Source organism: Bidens hawaiensis, unplaced genomic scaffold (assembly GCF_021521415.1).
Source record: "Bidens hawaiensis isolate Kalapana, Puna unplaced genomic scaffold, B.hawaiensis_p1.1 tig00025636_1, whole genome shotgun sequence".
Taxonomy (NCBI): Eukaryota; Viridiplantae; Streptophyta; class Magnoliopsida; order Asterales; family Asteraceae; genus Bidens; species Bidens hawaiensis.
Window position 1 is genome coordinate 192,962 of NW_027494106.1, and position 22,809 is coordinate 215,770.

General features: G+C 37.3%; 1 pseudogene; it reads left to right on the forward strand.

The window, feature by feature from the left end:
* Positions 1-2,100: 2,100 nt before the first annotated feature.
* Positions 2,101-9,006, forward strand: LOC143571955 (uncharacterized; annotated as a pseudogene).
* Positions 9,007-22,809: the final 13,803 nt, after the last annotated feature.

The following is a 22,809-nucleotide window of genomic DNA, read 5'->3' on the forward strand; positions in this document are numbered from 1 at the left end:
GTGTTCCTTTTAATACGTTTAATCCATGAATATTATATTCTAAACTATCCGTAGTCGGTCAGACTCGTGGGAGCGATTCTGAATTAAGACTATTCTGACTTTGGACTCAAGCAGTTGACTTCCAAACTCACAGACCTCATTATGAATGACGTTGGATGTAACTCGTATCAAATCATCTTCATGGATCTTGATCATAAGATGTTTTGATAATAGTATGCTCATTTAGCATCCTTAGACCTAAGATACATATTAGAACTTTCGTTTACCGAGGGATATTCTTTGATCATGTTAACTGCTGTTGCGTAACTGCCAGCCATAAAGGCATTGATTAGGAATGTTCTGGAGTTCAGTGGGAGTTGATTCAAACTGTAAAATGTAACAGTTAGACATATTGGCGCCCTCGTTGATTCAAACTGATAAAGTGTGAAGCCTCACCCAAACTAACTGTGTGTTTGATTGGACCACTTTGACTCTATATCGAGAACTACAATAATTGAACACTGTATGAAATTGATTTGATCCATGTCTCATTGTTCAATTAATGTCTTATACAGAAAGGATAGATGACAACGATTACTATAAATTCATTATCTTGCAATAAGGTATTCCAAGATACTTTGGCTATGGATTTAAAAATGTCACATTTGGTTGGGGACAGCTATGTGTAGCTAGAACGCCTCTGGCTGTTAGCGTTGTGATACTTGACCCAAATCCGTCCAAGTGGGAGACTGTTGGATTTAATGGTCGGTTCGGGTCAAGTCAATGCGACCAACCCGAATGTGACCCGGAATGAGTTACACCGGGGGTAACGAGATATAAACCTACTTAATTGTTAATTAGGCCCGACGCAATCTATTAATAGGACCGGATAGTGGTTAAAGGCTTTGTTTTTGTTAATTGGGCTCAAGCCCAATTGGTTTAACTTGTTAAACCCTAATATCATTCTATAAATAGTATAAGATAATGATATTAATAGGATAACTTTTACAAAATACAAACCCTAGCTGCCACTTATTATCCGGCGTCGTTTTCCGGCCAAACCGGTTTTCCGGCGACCCTATTTCGGCACCCAAATCGACTAGTGTTGTTTGCCATTGTTGCTGCTGCACCTACTTTGCACCTGCACCATCGAGCCGCCCTTAAACGCACCTTCGACAGCCGTATTCCGGCCAAACGTTTTTCCGGCGACCATCCTTCTTGGTCTGTTTGGCTGCTGCCGTCTGTTGTACACCATAGCATCGGAGCTGCTGCTTTCTTGCTGTCGTCTACTCCCACCAGCCGCCACCATCCTTTTCCGGTGACCCGCTTTTCGGCCACCGGATCCACGCTTCCGGAGCTCGTTGTTTGCAGCTGTTCGCTGCTGTTGTTTCACCACCGAACACTGCCACCACTGTAGATCTGTCTTTGCCACTTTCCGACACCGCACTGTCGTCGTAAGCCGCCGGTGCCGCTGCCCGGAGTTGCTGCCACTGCCGAAATTCAGTCGGCAACTTGATTGTGTCGTTTTCTCTAGCTTGTTTCGTTAACCTTCGGTGTCTTCCCGGTTTCGATAACCGAGGTATATCGAACAAACACCCTATGGTTGTTTACTTTATGTTAATCTTACTCGTATCGTTTGTAATCGGATCCGGGTTCGGGTTTCGGTTTTTGGTTCGTTTTAACTCGTTAATATACGTTGCGTTTTATTGTTTCGTTTATAAGCTTGATTATTAATATGGATTAATAATTATCGAAATGACATAAAAAACTAAAACGGGTCTAAAAGATTTGTCCGTTTTCGTTCCGAACCACCGTTGAAACCCAACAATTTCTACTATATAGCTGTGAAAGGTCATATTTGGTAACTTCTCTAACACCCTATATTGATATTTTGGTAAAACGAAATAACTAGCTTGTATACATCAGTATGTTTCTTTACATATGGTGAGTCATTGTAGCATCTTCCGGCTAAATTTTCAATATCAAATGGTTTAAGAACGGGAAAAATGATTCTTAGAGACGATAAAGGTAGATCATGGAAAGTTCAGCTCAACAAACAGCATGCAAACCGATTTTATCTTGGATGTGGTTTTAAATATTTTTTTTATTGCGAACAGATTAATGGAAGGTGATACGTACAAGTTTGAGCTCCTTGAGAATGAGAAGGACAAGCCTCCCGTTGTGAAGTTTTCATGTAAGCTATTATATCTTTTCTTTGTTTTCATATTAGTTGTTTATGTCTTCGAATTTGATTCAACTTGTGTCAAACGTCTGTTATCTTGTGAACTTTTCTTGTAAGTTGTTATACTTTTATCATTGTGATATTATTCTTTTAGATCTGGGAAATAAGGCAATCAAGGACCATATTCAGTTACAAGAGACTAGTTCAAAGATAAAGAAGGTGATCGATTGGTTCAACTCTTGTAATAAAACAGAGTGCTAGCGTAGCGCCAAACGAGTCAAAAGTTAATCTCGTTTTAAGTTGAGTCTTTCTAGCTGAATTGCCATCAGACTATTTAGCTGGTTTTAAAAAGTCTATTAGCTCCCACCAAATTAAAAGTTAAGCTTGTTTAAGTTGAGTCTTTGTAGCCATTTTGCCACCGAACGTTGATTATTTTGCCACTAGACATCATGAAAGGTGATGGGTCCAACTCTGGAGATTACAAGAAATTATGCTAGCTACCATTCTACCAACGAATAAAAGTTAAACTTGTTTATATGAGTCTTTCTAGCCAGTTTCCCACTTAATTATTTTGGATATATAATTATGTAATATGTTACGGCTGCTTTAATAGGGTTATGAGTAGATCCACTCGTATGCACTAATATGAAAGGTGATTGGTTCGACTATGATTGTAAAAAAGGAATGCTAGCTCCCAATAAATGAAAGTTTAGCTCGTTTTAAGTTGAGTTACTAGTCAGTTTGGCTCGACTCGAGTTATACGAAATTATGCTTGCTCAGAATGAATCAAAAGTTAAGCTCATTTTAAGTAAATCTTTCTTGCCAGCTTGGAATTGGCTAGGCATTAAGTATTTTGCCACTAGACTACGTCATGAAAGGTGATTGGTTCGACTATGGTTATGAAAACGTCTTCTAGCTCCCAATTAATCAAAAGTTATGCTTGTTTTAAGTTGAGTCTTTCTAGCCTCTACACATCAACTAATTTCCACCAGACATCATGAAAGGTGGTTGGTATGAATCAAAAGTTAAGAATGTTTGGTCTATCTAGCCAGTTTACCACTAGCACTAACTACTTTGTTATTTTGGATTATAAATGTGGAATTTTACTTTTTCTTTAGGCTTATGAGATCGATACATAAATTACATATCTATTGCAGTGGAAGTAGACTCAACTCCATCTGAAATAGAAGGCTGCCCATACTACAACGGTGAAGTAAAGTCCACCTACATAGAAAAGTCAATTCTGGTTATTCAATGCATTATAGTTTTCGTTATTAAAAAATAAAAAGCACAATGTATAGTCTGTGTTACATATAAATTAATAACAATTTGGTGCATGTAGTACTTGCCTAGTAAATTTGCAAGGAAAAAGGGATTATTCAACAAGGAAGAAATGATTCTCAATCAAAGATGGCAATGAAAGGTTATGGACTATGCCTATAAAGCGCTCTGGGGACTATTGTTACATAGGACGAGGATGGAACGGATTTTATGCTGCAAATGGCTTGAAGGAAGGGGATCTTTTCAAACTTGAGCTCGTCATCAGTGGTGAAATACATGTCGCAAACTTTCATATTCAAAAGGTCCATTAGTTACATTTAAGTACTTATAAACAAGGCTTGCCTTTCCTGATGGTTAAAAATATGTTGTTTTGTAACGTGTTCTGACAATAACGTTTGTATAAAACTACATCTAGTTTTTGCAAAACCATCAAAAATGTTTGTAGGAGAATTACCAACTATTTCATAGTGAATGATCCACATGGCAACCATAGCACCACCTCATTCCATTGCCAAAGCCACCATTGTTCACCACTGGTCACTACTCTAGTCCTTTTTATATGACTTTCCCTATCGTCACTGAGAACGATCCTTAAACTCTTTCATTAGATAATGATTTAGAATAGTTTGCTTTATAACACAACTTTTTGAAGTAAGAGATTATAGGAAGGTGAATAAAGTATGGTTGTTAATGGTACACCAGTGATAGGTTAACCATACATTAGGCACATGTCTCGTATGACATGTATACGGGTCGTATAGCCTGACAATGATATCCAATTACCCATACAGGCAATTTCATATTTTTTAAAACAAAGGAGCATTTTGCATTCATTAAAAAACCCTCTTTGATCAAGTCAAAGATGGCAGCTAGCAACAACAATCAGCTAGTTAATGGAGTAATTGTTATTTTCATTAGGCCTGCTTAAAGTCATAATTCACCTACTTCTTATAAACTTGGAAGTCTGAAGAAAGGAAAGCAACATGAACACATGGCATTGAAATATGCGTAAAACAAGAAAATAGAGACAAAACTTGACTGATTTAAAAAAAAAATTAACTGACAACTTAGTTTATAGATAAAATACCATCAATCAATCATACCCAGTAAAATCCCACCGACAGCAGAGCTATAGATAGGGTCTGGGGAGGGTGGGATGTAGGCACACCGTACCTCTATCCAAAGGAATAAAGAGGTGGCTTCCAGAGAGACCCTCGGCTCTAAGAACATGTGTATGAAGCAAAAAAAGGAAATCAAAGTTTAACAGTTATATAAAAAACTACTACTAATTATAATAATATTAATAAAAAGGTCACAGTTTAACCGCAATATAAAAGCTAATAATAATAATAATAATAAAATATGTAAGGGAAATACCATTATGGTATGTGACCTAAATAAGTTAAGTCTAAGCCCTAAGGTATTCAATTCTCTCTAAAAATCCTTAACTTTAATTCTACTTCTCCACGAATTCCTATCCTCAATCATGTCCTCGGAGAGGTTTAGGTCTATCAAATCATGCCTAATCCTCTCATCCCAAGTCATATATTGTGTTATTTTATATTTGTTGTCTGTTGTTAAAAAAGCTTATAATCTTATTAGTATAAAAATATAACCCAACAAATTATATTTGTCTATTTTTAAATCTTAATTCAATCTGAACACATTAAACACTAAACCTGTGTCTTCTGTTATATACCTAGAAAATACATTTATTTATTCTAAAGTCCAACCAACGTACTCTTTCGTATACCTGAAAGTAATTCATTACCAGGACTGCAGCAAGAACCCAAAATGTGTTCCCTACATACAAAATTAGCCATTTTCTCTTGTATTTTTTGGCTTGTATTCTTCTCTCAGTTTATTCTGTTGATGCTAAAGACAATCAAACTGATCGTTTGGCCTTGCTCTCGATCAAGGCACATATATGATCAGACCCATATCAAATCATGCCTTTATGGAATGACTCGATCCATTTCTGCAACTGGACAGGCATCATATGCAGTCTAAGACACCAGAGAGTTGTAACCCTCAACCTGTGGTCGGGTGGCTTTTCGGGTTCATTACCACCTGCAATTGGTAACCTGTCGTTTCTTAGAGAGCTTATCCTTCACAACAATAGTTTCACGGGAACCGTTCCACAGGAAGTTGGAAACTTATCCAGATTAAGGAGGCTACGACTTTCTAACAATTCTCTGTCAGGTGAAATTCCTTGTAATATATCAAAGTGTCATAATCTTGTGGAACTTGATCTGAGTGGGAACAATTTCAAAGGTGTTATTCCTAATGAGTTTGAATCTTTGACTAAACTTCTATTCTTAAACCTTCATTCCAATAATCTAACAGGCGAAATACCCAAGTTTATAGGAAACTTTACATCCCTTATGTTTATTTCTGGCTTAGGAAATAATTTCCATGGAAGCATTCCAGATACTCTTGGTCAGTTGTCACATTTATGGTTTTTCGGGTTTGAAATGAATAACCTTTCTGGGATCTTACCTCTTTCTTTTTTCAATCTTGCATCATTGACGGACATAGAATCAGATCAGCGGGAATCTGCCGTCAGACATTGCACAAAGATTTCCTAGACTTGTATTTCTAAACCTTCCAATAAATAACCTTTCTGGACCCATTCCGGTTTCGTTATCTAATGCTTCTAATCTTCAAGTGCTAGCCCTTAATCAAAATGCTTTCACTAGAAATGTGCCTAGCTTTGATCGGCTACAAAGATTGACACGGTTTGCAGTTAACGAGAATCTACTTGGGAATGGAAAATCTGATAATTTAAACTTTGTATCGTCTTTGGCAAACTGTACAAATCTAAGAGCTTTGGGTTTTGGTGCCAACAATCTTGGGGGAGTGTTGCCAAGATCATTGTATAATTTTACTCAACTTACTGATTTTACAGCAGGGGTAAACTTGATCTCTGGTAATATATCCCCTGAGATTGGGCAACTAGTAAACATTAGGAGATTTTTTATCTTCTCTAACCAATTTACTGGAACGATTCCAGATACCATTGGAAATCTCAAAGAAATAGGCATATTATCTCTCAGAGGAAACAAATTATCAGGCTCTATACCGTTCGCACTGGGAAATCTCACCCTATTAAGCAGGCTCTTTTTACAACATAACAATCTTGAGGGACCTGTGCCAACTAGTTTATCGAATTGTAGAGGCTTGCAACTGCTGGATCTTTCTAGAAATAACCTCAATGGTTACATACCCAAACAGATTTTCAGTCTATCCTCCTTGACAATTTCCCTAGACCTTTCAGACAATTATTTTGTAGGTTCTCTTCCTTCTGAAGTAGGTAACTTACAGAATTTGGTTTCATTTGATGTTTCAAACAACATGTTTTCTGGGGTAATTTCAACTAATCTTGGAACTTGCACAAGTTTGGTTATACTATCCTTGGCAGGAAACACCATTCAAGGAGAAATTCCGGGGACGTTTAGCTCGTTGAGAGGACTAGAAGTTCTTGATCTTTCTCGCAACAACTTAACCGGGACTATCCCAGGCTACCTAGGAGATTTTGTGTTCTTCAAAAGTTTAAACTTATCTTTCAATGCTTTTTATGGAGACTTGCCAGAACAAAGAGCTTTTAGAAATATAAGCAAAGTTTCTATTTATGGAAATGATAAGCTTTGTGGCGGTTTACCTGAATTCAAGTTGCCCAAGTGTTCCCTTGAAGAATTTTCAAGTAGAAACCGATTCCCTCTTACCTTGATAATCATTATACCTATACTTAGCGTGCTCTCTTTATTAATAATAGTCGTGATCCTTTGTTCCATTTTCAAACCAAAATATAGTAAGAAGGTTCCTGTGGGGACAAGTTTTAACGATGAAAACTTCTCACAACTTTCTTATCGAATCTTACATGAAGCAACAGACGAATTTTCGGTTGCAAACTTGATAGGTTCTGGAAAGTTTAGTTCTGTGTATAAGGCGATTCTGTCTCAGAAAAATGGACCTCAAGTTGTTGCTGTGAAGGTGCTAAAACTTGTAGTTAATGGTGCTCACAAGAGTTTTGTTGCAGAATGTGAAGCATTGAGACGTATCAGACATAGAAATCTTGTGAAAATCATAACTTCTTGTTCAACTCTTGATTTTCAAGGGAATGACTTTAAGGCTCTTGTTTATTCTTATATGATCAATGGGAGTTTGGAAGACTAGTTGCATCCAGATCCATTAGATAGTAGGGAGAACAAGGAGTCATCTAGGAGTCTAAGCTTTTCACAAAGGTTAGACATCATGATAGATGTGGCAAGTGCACTAGAATATCTTCATTTCCAATGTAGATCACCAATGGTTCATTGTGATATCAAGCCTAGTAACATTTTGCTGGATGTTGACTTGGTAGCTCATCTTGGTGATTTCGGGTTGGCGAGATTTCTTCAACAGACCACACATGTACAGCATTCCTCTACAAGTGACACTAATTCCATTGGAGTTAATGGGACAATTGGATATGCTGCTCCTGGTAATCAATCTTACACATCTTTTTGTATGTTTGCTAGAACAATGGTTGAGAAGTTATACTTTCTTAAATCTAAACAATTAAGTTTACTTAATAGAATCAACAACAAATTAAACATAACTAATGATGGAAAGTTGTTCATGTTTGGAATATTTCTCCATGTGTAAACTATGCAGAATATGGCATGGGCAGTAAGTTAGCAACCTCTGGCGACATTTACAGCTTTGGAGTTCTCATACTAGAGTCGTTTACAGGCAGACGGCCTACTGATGACATGTTTAGTAATGGTCTAAATCTTCATGATTTTGTGAAGATGGCTATACCACACCAAGTTATGGAGATAACAGATCCTATCCTTTTTAAAACCAAACAAGAAGAAAATATGATTAAAGATCATTATTCCAAAGTGTACGAGCCACTCGAGGAGTGCCTGACTTCACTGTATCAAATAGGGATTGCTTGTTCCATGGAATTTCCAAGAGACCGGATTGACATCGAAAACGTCATTGAACAACTGCAGTTTGTCAAAGAAGTTTTTCTTGATAGAATGGATGAAACTATTAGAAAATCATCAAAGGTATTACTTTGTTACATAATGGATCATGTTTCAAGCTTCCAAGGAAGCCTTGAGAAATTGTCGAATGAAACCTGATGAAAATATCAATTCAATTATTATGCATGGGACTAAATGAAATCTAACTTGAACTGTGTAAGTTTCAGGATAATGTTGATCATAAAAGATAGGTGGTTGTCGATAAAGATGATTAATTATGGAGGGGTTTATTTGGACACAAGAAAGTAGAAGGTGAGTAAATACCTGTCGCAGCCTATTCAATGAATGTTGGAGCATATCGTTTACATATATATTTTCGATTACTCATTCTTTTAAAAAAACGCTGGCTTTTTTTCGGTTGTTCATCTAGTAATTTATGATGACCAGTAATTACATCTAATAATTAGATTATATTAGTGTTGTGTTCTTGTTTGTTAATTAATTCACATTTTGTTCTTTTCAAAAAAGGTTAAAAGATTAAGAGTTTTGTTCGGAGTTTTGCGTGCAAACTGTTATTGAGGAAGGAGGCAAACAAACTATTTTTTATTTCAAAATCCTTTTTTCCCGAAATGGTTTTTAAGATTTTTAAACAAAGGAGAAATCAAAGTTCAACAGATTATAACACATGAAAGGCTCACAAAATTTAAACATGAGATGTGGTCGGGGTGTCCTATTTTGGTAGTGGTAAAGTGTATTTTTTTTCTATTTCTTTTTTCTGAAATATGATGTTCACTCAATTGATTAAAATTATTTATTTCTTTGTTGACATTAAAAATTAGGAAAATTTCTAAAAGTAGCCCATTTTGATCAAACTTTTCTAGAAATATCCCGAGACCAAACAAAATTCCAAAACTAGCCAAAAAACTCTGTCGGGCGACGAAACCGTCCCTGATCCGATGTCATCCCTATCAGGACGCGCCATGAAGCATACTATTCTGTCGGATCTGACAGTTTATGGTTTTGTCCGACGGATTAATGAAACAAATTGACTTAATAATAAACAGTCGGATCTGACGGTTCAGTTCATGCTTCCGTCAAATCCAACTGTTTATATTGTCTGACGAACCCTAAATTTTTCAATTAGGGAGTTTTTGATTTTGAGTTTTAGAGTGAAATTGAACACTATGGTTATGTTCTCTTCGAAAAACTAAGCATATTACACTATTGATTTGCTTGATTTTATGGAGAAATAAAAAAGATGGAGATGGAGGTTGGTTATTGAGGTTTAGGGTTTGAGAGGTAAAAGATGAAGAGTCGGACCCACTAAAAATCTGTCGGATCTGATGGTTTTTTAAGAAATTTCGTCGAATCCATTAATACGTAGACACGTAGCACGATTTTAATACGGTTTTAAATTTCCGTCGAATCCGACGGAATATTTAGGCTAGTTTTGGAATTTTAATTAACCTTGAGATATTTCTAAAAAAGTTTTGATCAAAATAGGTTGCTTTCGGAAATTTCCATAAAAACTTTTTAGTATTTTTTGTGAACTTTTATAATTAACATTAGGATTCTATTTCAATTTAGCGACGGAGGGATTTCGGTGACGGAAGTTTGTGGTGGATAATGGAGTGCAAGAGTTTGACTTTATTATATTCAAACATCATGGAAACATGGTGTTTGACATTTTTGTGTTTGACCCATCTACATGTGAAAGGCAGTATCCAAATCTACGTGACGAGGTAGAAGATTCTCTCCTAGAATCTCATTCACTTCACACATATAGTAAGCTCTCTAATTTTGCACTCCTTGCTTCATAGATTGTACTTTCTTTTATGTTGGTGCCAAGAGTTTAAAGGCACGAATTTTTTACATGGTACAAGACTCAGGGCCGGCCCTTAGGGGTGGCAGTGTGATCGACGGGCACAGACCTGACATCCCGCTAGGCTCGAAGTTTTTTTTTATATAAAAATTATATATATTTTTATTAAATACAATACGTATATATAATGTTTAAACTCAATTACATAACCACTAGCTTGGTCTGGTGGCAAAGGGGTATTACTCCCTACCAAAAGGTTATGGTTTCTAATCTCGTTTGTGACATGTTTAATCATATTTTTATACAAAAGTTTTTTACACAACCCAACTTATAACCAAGCAAACTCATATTAAAATTAAATTGTTTAGACCCAACAAAATACTCCTTTTACATAAGGCTCGGAAAAAAAAATTCGCCTTCAGCCCGAAACGTTTTTTGCTTTCTTGGAGCCAGCCCTGACAGACTAACATGAAATTTGTATATAAACGGATATGCGTCTGTTTTAAGTTGAAACATGAACCTGTTTAGCTAAACGGGCTGTGTTCTGGTTAAACCCGACATGTTTGCGAATTGACTCGTTTTAGCCATTTATTAGTTTATTTTATTTTTTTTGAAATATTTTATGTAACAAATAAACCGGAGGTGTATATTATGCTAAAGCAGTAAAGCTTAAAACTAGAAAATAAATTAACATGCGATTTTATAAGTAAAACTAGTGTTTTTCCCCAGCGTGTTGCGTCGGGCAGGTCGGTAAAACACGGGTAATGGTAAAACACAGCGTTGATACAGTAAGTCAACGTGAATTTAGTTGGTTGCAGTTACGTGCGTTATTGTATCTGAAATAAGACAAAAATAAAACAAAAAAATTATAAAACTTGACCGTTATCGATCTCGGGCATTAATGCGGTTGAGTCTACGCGAAGTCGGTTTCATCATGTTCGTTAGGGTACCGGAACTAAAAAACAAAATCACCTTTCGGTCGGTTTTCTTTACGGTACTGGAACTAAAACAAAACGAGGTGAGTCTACGCGAATTCTGTGACACCCTGCATTTTCATGTTAGCTCTATTAACCCAAACTTCGTTATCTTACACATCATGCATAACATTTACTCGAGTCATCCACATGAGTCTGTCAGTATGCGTTGGTGATTAATGTTGAATCAGATATGTTTAAATAACTCGGATATAATTATTATGTGCAATATGAGTTTTTGTGTTACATGATTTAGTATATTATGCTCGCTTAACCTGCTTTCAGTTATCATGTAAAAGTAATACATCAAGTATGTGTTTATAATATTATATATATGAAATTACACGTTAAATGATTATGTGCTTAGTTCGTAGCTTGTTGTGTGAAATTTCGATCAATTGCGCGTAACTTCTACGTTTTAGGTTTTTATGAAGTATTATTTACAACATAACAATGAGAGTTAACTTTTATAAACTTGGACTAACGTTTTAGTCATAACGTTTCGTTATAACCCAGTTCGTTGTTAAAAAGTTCGTTTAAGTCAAAAATTGATTCAACAAGGACCATTCTTGTAAATTAGATTATATTTATATTAGATAAAATAACCTAAACCCTAATTCCTCCAAACCAGCTGATTACGATCGTGAAACCCCAACCCAACCTTCATCATCTTTAATCAATCCAACTAAAATTGACAGTGTTTCTTGATCATCCATCAATGCTACATGCATAACAGTAAGATTAATCTTTAATTTCGTTTAGTTTTATGCTTTTAATGAGTTATTGTAAAACCCTAGATGTTAAATCTCTGTATTATCGATGATTATGATGTTAATTGATGAACTAGAACCCTAGAGATGACATAAACATGTTAGGGTTTGAGTTTTGATGACAACAGTTAGCTGACAGATTCATTATTGTTTATTGTTTGGTTTGTAACTTGATGTTAAATGATGATTATTAATCGATTCTTGATTCTAGGATATAGTATTCTGAGTCTAGTTTTCAGAAAAGTAAATTTTGTAATTTTTGGACAAGTTTTGAATAGGTTTTATGATTTTACAAAAACATGTGTCAAAGCTGATGCGGGGATTCAAATTATTGTATGTCTTCCCGACATCATTAATTGAGATTAGCAAAGACAAATGATCTGGTTCCACTTCTGGAACATATAATTATGAGTCTAAAAGACAACCCAATTAGCCTTGCACAATTTGGATAAATGAGTTGAGAGAACCATGAAACAAATGTTTGTTGCGCAATCTGCTGAACTGTTGGTACCTATCTGCAATGATTGGATTATTGTGAGTTTTTTTATACATGAGAAAATATAATAAAAATTTTTTGAGAAACCTAATTATTATATTCTATTGTCGTAAATTTTGTATAATTTATTTTTAAGTTTTACTTGGTGAATAAAATCAGTTTGTACATGCCATAATCTGTCTCGTGAACAGAATGATCATAAGTTGAGTTGTATGATGAATAGTTGGTTTATTTTCCATGATATGATGTGTGGATACATGTTAAGACTTTTTTGTACAATTGACATTACTTATTATCACCAACGAGTCATCGGGTCAAGTATGTGCTTGTGTGTGAGTCCATACTTGGGTTTTAGAGTCATGTGTTGTTGAGCACATTCTCATAACTTAATCACTTGTACTAGGTAACGGTTTGCGAGTCAAGTGCATCCTTTTGGTTTTGAGTAAAGCATGTTACACGCGATACTAGGTGAGTTCATGCTTTTTCCTATTTGTTTTCTAGAAAGAAAACACAAAACTATTTTCGTATACTTGTTTTCTGGAAAGAAAACACCAAACATTTTCCTTACTTGTTTTCTGGATTGAAAACACTAAACTATTTCCGTATACATGTTTTCTGAATTGAAAACGCTAAACTATTTTCATATACTTGTTTTCTAGATTGAAAACACAAAACATTTGCCTATACTTGTTTTCTGGATTGAAAACACAGACATATACTTACATACTGGTTTTCTGGAGGAAAACACAAAAACTTATTTTGGATTTATATAATTTCTTATATATCACAAGTGTATACTAGATGCCCTCATATCACTTAAAGTCCTTACATACCTTGAACCGTTAGGATGGGATCGTGGAGAAATTTAAGTAGTACTACTGGGTTTGACAAACCCCACCTGCTAAAACTCTACTGGAGGTCGGACGGGTGAAAAAATTGTCCTAACATACTTGCGCTAGCGTTTTGTGATATACCTGGTAAGAAGGCATACAGACAGTCAGCTTCGGTTCAAACGTCTAGTGGCTTGTAAATGAGTTAGCTACCCTAGTATATTTGAAAAATGCTAAATCTACTTACACATATACTACTTATGCTACGTATACTACATATACTATTTATACTACTTTTTACTACAACTTTTGAACTCACCAACCTCGTGTTGACCCTTGAGTATTTATACTTGCCCAGGTTGCTAGATGTGCTAAGGAGCGGGTTGCATTGTGTATGTTAGGAGTCACAGTTGTCTCATAAACTTTTAATTCACATTGTTTACATTTGATGGGTTGTTCATGTTTGAGCACATGGTTTATTATTTTTAAACCATTTACATTACGCTTCCGCAAAACTATAAATTGTATGGTTTGGTTTTTGTTTTCTCATGTTGAATGAGACCTAAATAATATTTTGAATATTTGAATTGGATGTTTGGTATAACAAATGAGCTAGATCCTGGTATGTCACACGCCTCGCGGTTAAACTCCGTTAGTCGAAATTTGAGGGTGTGACAAATTCGGTACAGTGCCGTAACTAAAACAAAATAACAAAAAAGAAAAAAAAAACAAAATTCACATTCGGTAGGTTTTCATAACGTTCATTATGGCCGAAACTAAAAAAATAAATAAATAAATAAAAAATACTACCAATAAGGTGCTGCAAAGTAGCCCAATCGGGACTATGCGGCACCAAACTCTTTAATTATATTATTATGTAACTGACATTGTTTTATACAAGTTTATACATATATATAGGGGTGGGTTAACGTACAATAATGGCTTATCGTACATTACATACGCGACCTTCCAGAGCGTTAGATTAAAAACACGTGGTGGAAATTTCATAAATAACCCAACAGTAGTTCGCGATCAAAATTCGTCGATTACAAATCAAGTCTGATCCAAATTCGAAACTCGTCGCTCAATCTAATCCGATTTCTAAACTCTAATCCCAACTTAAAGTATGAAATCTATAAAGTCAAAAACCAAATCAAAATCGAACGGCGTTGAACAATAAAGAAATCTTCAAAATTGATCAAAAAATGATGATTTAATCAATCGAATTGATGTGTAGAAGTGTTTAAATTCATCAATCGATTATGGAATTGCAGAAATAATGCACTCAATCGAGCTCTGATTAGGGTTCAAAATATTATGTTTAAACATTCTGAAACAAAACTGAAGACCTTCAGACGTTCTAACAAAAAATGAACATCTTTAAAAGTCTAATACGTTCAAAGAAGTTATGGGTGTTTAAAAAATGAACGTCTTTAAACGTTCTAATACGTTCAAAGAAGTTATGGGTGTTCAAAAAAAAGAACATGTTTAAATGTTTTAATACGTTCAAAGAAGTTCTTGGTGTTCAAAAAAGTTTAGAAGTTTGAACTTTTAAAGTTTAGAAGTTCAGAACTTCTAAACTAATAAAAACAATTAAACACATGTAACATGAAATTGAACACTGAAATCACTTCATATAATCTCGTAGTCATCAAACATTTATTAATCGACCGTCAGTTTGATCATCGATTCGATCATATGAACAAAATATGGAACGTTTGCGACTGTGTTTCTGATGACGTATTTCAATTAAAATCAATTGAAGTGTGTGTTTGCAAATGACGCCATTGACGATGGTTGAATTGATGTAACGGTTAATTAGGATGGAAACGATTTGAAATAATTTACAAATTTGCCATCGCGTATTTTTTGAAAACTAGGGTTGAGGGTGTCGCATACGTAATGTACGATAATAGATTATTGTATTTTATCCTTTATCTATGTATATATAAGATTGAGATCATGTGAGAACTATTCTGAAATTGAGAACTTTAAGAACCATTTTAAACCACAAAAAACCCAAAAATAAAAAAATCATTAAACCAAAAAACTGCAAGAAAATAAAAATAATAAAAATATCAAAATTCTTATTTATCATCCCGGTTTCATAAAAAAATGTCTCGGTTTAGATAAATTAAACATATATGTATAATATGTACATATATGTACATACATGTTTTTTATTATACACATATGCACAACTTAAGGTAAATGATAATGTACATATGTTTATATTACGTAACAAAAGATTAAATGAAATTATATGTGTATAACAGAAAGTTTTTTTTATGAAACCATAATGAAATCTAAGAATTTTGGGTTTTTACTTTTTTATAATTTTTTTAAATATTTTTTAGTGGTCCAAAATGGTTCTTAAAGCTCTCAATTTTTAAATGGTTCTCTTAGGATCCTTACCATATATATATATATATATATATATATATATATATATATATATATATATATATATATATATATAAGAAGTGTGAGAGCCATAATTGATTGACATGTGTCAAATAAGGACCAAAGGAAAAATGGTATAAAAGTAATAGTTACAATTTTTCTCTCCACATGCTAATTTCCCCATAAGTTTTAAACGTTTATTACTTTTTCATATGATGTTTTAAAAAAATATAATTCACCATAATAACAAGTTTTTTTTATCTTTAATATAAGTATGATTTTGTTGTATAAAAATAAAAAAATTACGTTGTTGTGTCTTTTTTACTTACTATTGTGTCTTTTTTCGCCATTGTGTCTTTCTGTTTGTCAATGTGTTTTTTTCATCATTATGTCTTTCAACTAATCATTGTGTCTTTTTTTTTAAATACTAAATAACATCGTTGTGTAATAATATGTAAATATAATGAAAAATATCAACAAATTATCTAATACATAAAACATAATGATGAATACATATTACACAATAACCTAAAACGTAAATCACAATAATGAATACATATAACACAATAGCCTTGAGTGTAACATTCGTTACTTTTCAAATCCGAAACCCAACCCGTTTATTTTATTTTATTTTTTCTTTCTTTTGCCTCATTTATTATTCGAACGCTCGTTACTAATTCTCGCCTTCGTTTAAGTTTATATATATTTTATTTATTAATTTGTTTATTGATAAACAACTATGAGATACATACAAAATCCACCCCTTAGCTAAATTTTACCCACTTTTACACCCACCACCTAAGTGTAAGGACTATTTTGCCAAACCATCAAACAAACTGTAACACCCCGACCAAAGGCGGATTATACATCGGGGCGCCACATATTGTTTCATTACTCGTGACACTATTGGGTGTCAATATTTAATAAATACATTTATTCGCGCACGCGCAGGGTAAACAAGATAACATAAATCATCATAAATCAATATATCATAATATTCGAACAAAATAACTTGTCTTGATACATTTTAATCTAGGTCCAAAATACAGAAAACTTCCTATGTGTCCACAAGCTCCAAAACAGCTACTGCAAACCTGAACATGTGTTAAAATAAACGTCAAACACTTGCGTGTTGGTGAGAAATCAAGTTTAATACAATACATAGATAACAATAAATCTGCGCGCAACATGTGTATGTCTGGTTTTCAACAAGGGTGTAATCTGATCGGGACCAACTCTAAGATTCATAAGACTGCCAGTGCTCACAATTGAGCTCACAAACAAGACAAACTGTGCATGTGTAAACAAAAGAGAAAATCATAAACGATAGTTCTCCCGTGTTCATCTAATGGTACCATGAAAACTGCGGAATAGACCGACAAGACGGTTAATGATCCACACATACAAATAAACAGCCAAGTCTACGTCCTCAACACATGGGATACTGCGCGACTAAAGTTCATAAACAAGTTTAAGACTCTAAGTTTGTATGAACACATGAACATCCCAAAACATTAAAAGCAAAAAGGGATTAGGTACGAGATTACTCACTTGATAAACGATGCGGTGTAAGATAAAGCAAGAACCAACTTTAAACAAGCACAAGTTAACCTATAAATAAGATTATTGTTTTAATGAATTGATTTAAGTCTTGATTATAAGTTAGCATAATTAATAAGTAAATTATTATTTATAATCTATATATATTACCGGAAAAGCAGGGCAGAATAGAAAGGAAGACGGAGGCAGAGAGGAAGGCGGCAGAGAGAGCAAGGAGAACAGGAGAGATTAAGTGTTTTGTGTGTGTAGTGTTATGAAAATATTATTATTATTTATAGGAAAACCCTAGGAGACATAATCCCTAGAAAAGGGGAAAGGATCTTTAACAGGATCAAGCAAAAGATATCAAAAAGCATAAGAATCCAAAAGCAAAAGATATGGAAAGATATGGCAGCTGCAGAGGCAAGATAAAGCTGTCAGGGAACAGTAAAAAGGCATGGGCGGGTCAGAAAAAGGTACTGGTCAAGCATGGAAAAGCAGATCTCAAAAGATAATGTCAGTCACTTTTTCTGTCAACCAATGGGGTTGGTGCGCATGCTGCGCCGAAAGTAACTTTTCAGACATAAAGCAGATTAGGTCAACAGCTCAAAAGATAAGACAACACAAAAGCAAACGGCTAGATTAAACAGAAGAAAACTCAAAGGGTTTAGCGCGAGAAGGCTGACACAGAAGGTCAAGAGAGCGCGAGCGCGAAGGCAGACAGAACTAACCTTAACGCGTCGCGGAAAGAACTACATTTCTAAGCGCGTCGCGGGAAGAATCACATTTCTTAGCGCGCCGCGGGAAGAACTATAATTCTTCGCGCGTCGCGGGAAGAACTACGATTCGTAGCGCGCTGCGAGAAGAACTACAATCCTTAGCGCGTCGCGGGAAGAACTACCGTTCTTAGCGCGCTGCGAGAAGAACTACAATTCTTAGCGCGCTGCGAGAAGAGTTCGTCTCGCGTATCACTGAAACAGGTGGTCTTCACGCAGGCTTCCTTGCAAGGGGGTCTGCGCAGACAACCTTAGGCGGGAAGGAACAAAAGAGTTAGAAGAAAAAGAGGGAAACAAGGCTTAAGGGCGGGACGGCGACAAGAGGGAAAAGAAGGCGGAAAGAGAGAAGGAGAGGGATGGGACGGCGGAAAGAAAGAGAGAGAAAGAGGCGGGAAGGAAAATATATATTATTATTAAAAGTAAAATATAAGTATAAATATTAAATCATAAAAGAAAGAGATCGGATAAGGGAAACGGGTACCTGGGTCGGGTCGGATCGGGGCAGATGTCACAGTCTCCCCTACTTTAAGAAATTTCGTCCCGAAATTTATCTCGAAGTAGGTTGCGCAGAGAACAGGTGCGGGTACTTGATCTTCATTTGATCTTCCCTTTCCCATGTAAACTCAGCTCCGCGCTTGGACTCACAGCGAACTTTAACAATAGGGATACGACTGCGCTTGGTTCGCTTTACCTCGCGATCCATAATCTCAACAGGCTTCTCCACGAAATGCATAGTTTCATCAACTTGAACTTCATCAAGTGGAATGTGAAGGTTCTCGTCAGCTAAACACTTCTTGAGATTGGATACATGGAACGTTGGATGCACATTACTGAGCGCGGGCGGCAGGCCAAGTCTGTAGGCAACTTTTCCCACACGCGCGATGATCTTGAATGGTCCAACATATCGAGGAGCAAGCTTACCTTTCTTCCCAAAGCGGACAACACCCTTCCAGGGCGACACTTTGAGGAGAACAAGATCACCAACTTGAAATTCGAGAGGCTTTCGCCTACGATCTGCGTAACTCTTCTGTCGGCTTCTGGCAGTCAGCAGATGATCACGGATCTTGGCGATTTTATCGGTTGTCTCTTGAACAAGTTCGGGTCCTGTGATTTGAGTTTCACCCACTTCGTTCCAACAAATCGGGGAGCGGCACTTACGACCGTAAAGTGCTTCAAATGGGGCCATACCGATACTGGAATGATAGCTGTTATTATAAGAGAACTCGATCAAAGGCAGGTGCGAATCCCAATTACCTCCAAAATCAAGAACACAAGATCGGAGCATATCCTCAAGAGTTTGAATAGTTCGCTCAGACTGACCGTCAGTCTGAGGATGATATGCCGTACTCATGTCCAAGCGAGTTCCTAGCGCAGATTGGAGAGATTTCCAAAAGCGAGATATAAAACGGCCATCGCGATCGGATATGATGCTCAAAGGAGTACCATGGCGGCAGACAATTTCCTTGACATAAAGCTGCGCGAGATGCTCAACACGGTAGTTTTCACGAATGGGCAGAAAGTGAGCAGACTTAGTCAAACGATCCACTATTACCCAAATGCTATCATGTTTGCTTGCTGTCAAAGGTAACTTGGTAATAAAGTCCATCGCTACACATTCCCATTTCCACGTAGGAATTTCTGGTTGTTCGAGCAAACCAGATGGGCGTTGGTGTTCAGCTTTCACTTTAGAACAAGTCAGACATCTAGCTACGAACACAGCAATATCCTTTTTCATACCGGGCCACCAATAAGTAATGCGCAAATCCTTGTACATCTTATCAGCGCCGGGATGAATAGAATACCGAGATTTGTGCGCTTCACACAGGATATCAGCGCTAAGATTCTCATCAAAGGGAATCCAGATGCGATTGAGATAGCAGAGAATTCCACTCAGATTAGGGACAAAGTGCGCTTCCGCGCCACACGCTAACTCGGCGCGAAGGTTACCATTACTGATGGATGCGCGCTGTGCGTCACGAATGCGCGATTCAAGGTTGCTTTGGATCGGCGCGAAGTGAAGCTGCGTGCGCGGCAAGATACAGTTAAGCTGGCAGGGTTTTCGGCTGAGCGCATCGGCTACCACATTAGCCTTACCAGGATGATACCGGATCTCACAATCGTAATCGCTGATGAGTTCGTTCCATCGGCGTTGCCTCATGTTAAGTTCCTTCTGATCAAAGATATGCTGAAGGCTTTTATGGTCAGTGTAGAGGATGCACTTAGTACCATAAAGGTAGTGTCTCCAGATCTTCAAGGCAAAAACAACTGCACCTAGTTCGAGATCGTGAGTTGTATAATTCTTTTCATGAACCTTGAGTTGTCTTGATGCGTAAGCGATAACCTTGCCTCGTTGCATAAGAACACAACCGAGACCTTGGTTGGAGGCATCGCAGTACACGACAAAATCATCATTACCCTCAGGTAGCGCAAGAACAGGAGCTTCACACAACAAACGCTTGAGCGTCAGAAAGGCTTCTTCTTGCTTCGAGCCCCAAATATACGGTTTACCTTTGTGCGTTAGAGCTGTTAAAGGCAAAGCGATCTTTGAGAAGTTCGAAATGAAACGCCGGTAATAACCAGCTAAGCCCAGAAAGGAACGGATCTCAGAAGGAGAGGATGGCGTAATCCAGTTCTTGATTGCTTCAATTTTGGATGGGTCGACATGAATACCCATCTTGTTTACAACATGACCAAGAAACTGTACTTCATCAGACCAGAATTCACACTTGGAAAGCTTAGCATAGAGGTGCTCAGCTCTAAGCTTTTGCAACACCAACCGAAGATGTTGCTCATGCTCGGCCTTGGTCTTAGAATACACCAGAACATCATCGATAAACACAATCACGAATTTATCCAAGAAAGGCCTACACACCCGATTCATTAGATCCATGAAAACGGCGGGTGCGTTGGTTAAATCGAAGGACATGACCAAGAATTCAAAATGGCCATAACGAGTTCGAAAAGCTGTCTTCGGAACATCTTCATCGCGGATGCGCAACTGGTGATAGCCAGAGCGGAGATCAATCTTCGAGAAACAAGAGGCACCTTGGAGTTGGTCAAAGAGGTCGTCAATACGTGGTAAGGGATACCGGTTCTTAATGGTGAGTTTTTCAACTCGCGGTAATCAATACACATGCGAAACGATCCATCTTTCTTTTTAACGAACAACACCGGAGCACCCCAGGGCGAAGAGCTAGGGCGAATGAATCCTTTAGCAGTCAACTCTTGAAGTTGGCTTGCCAATTCTTGCATCTCAGCGGGCGCAAGACGGTAAGGAGATTTAGCCACGGGGGAAGCACCAGGGACAAGATCAATACGGAACTCGACTTCACGAGCGGGAGGGATACCAGGAAGATCATCAGGAAAAACTTCAGGGAAATCACGCACAACAGGGATATCGCGAAGCTTCTTTTCTTCAGCAGGTTTAACCACATGGGCTAGAAATGCAATACACTTCTTCCGCATGAGTCTTTGGGCTTCGGCGCAAGACATAAGTTTAAGACCACTGGAGGGTTTTTCGCCGTAAATATGAAGATCACCATTTTCTCGAGGTATGCGAATCAATTTCTTGGCGCAAATAACTTCGGCGCGATTATGCGAAAGCCAGTCCATACCAATGATAACATCAAAGCTTCCAAGAGGCATGGGGATGAGGTCAATCAGAAAATCGTTTTCGTTAAGGTTAAGCGTACAATCTTTAATCACTGAGTTAATTAAAATAATTTCACCATTAGCCAATTCAACTGAAAAATCTTCTTTTAAATCGCTGCGCGGTCGCGCAAGCTTCTGCTCGAAGGCGCGAGAGATAAAACTTCGATCGGCGCCAGTATCAAAAAGTACAGAAGCATAAAATCCGTTAAGCAAAAATGTACCATTAATTACGTCATTATTCGCTTGCGCTTGGTGCGCGGTTATGTTAAAAGCTCGTCCACGCGTCGCCTGGTTCGAAATCTGGTTCACCGGATTCGCTTGCGTAATCTGAACTTGTAGTCTCGGGCATGCGTTCCGGAAATGACTGGGATCACCGCAGTTAAAGCACGATCTGGGTCGTGGGTTTTGGTAGATTGATTGTGGGTTCTGCGGGTAGACTGGTGGTGTTGGCGCAATTTGATTGGCGGGAAGGACTCTACAGTTCTCAGCAGTGTGACCAGTACGGCCACATCGGTTACAAAGTCGACACGGGGTTTGGGTTGGGTGGTGAAATCTACAGGTTGGGCAAAAGGGATGGTTTCCTGTGTAAGGTTTCTTAGGTGGCGGGGCAGGGAGTGCGGGATTGGTTAGGGCATAGTTATGGACTACAGGAGGGGTTGGGTAGGCTGTCAGTGGGTTAGGCGCGTAAACTGGGGGTTGATAAATGGGTTGCTGGACAATGGGCGGGTTGGTAAGCGCATAGGCTTTGCGCCTGCGCTTGAGGTTGTTACGGTTTGAGGGTTCTGGTTTGGTTTCTGTTGGTTCAGGGGTAGTTTTGGTGGGTTTGGTCTTCTCAGTTCCTCGTAGGAACAGGGTTCCTGCTCTGACATGGTTGTCGCTGAGCACAGCGGCCAACTCAATGGCGTCAGAGAGGGTTACTGGGTTTCTGGCCCATACAGAATCTTGAATTTCCATGGGGAGACCCCCAAGGAATTTCTCTATGGCTCGGCGGGAAGGGGTAACAAGGTGAGGGACAAGCAGGCTTAGTTCATGGAAGCGCGTCGCGTACTCGCGCGCTTCACCACTGTACTGCTTAAGATTCCAAAATTCCTCCTCCAGGCGCTTAACTTCGTTGGGAGGGCAGAATTCTCGCG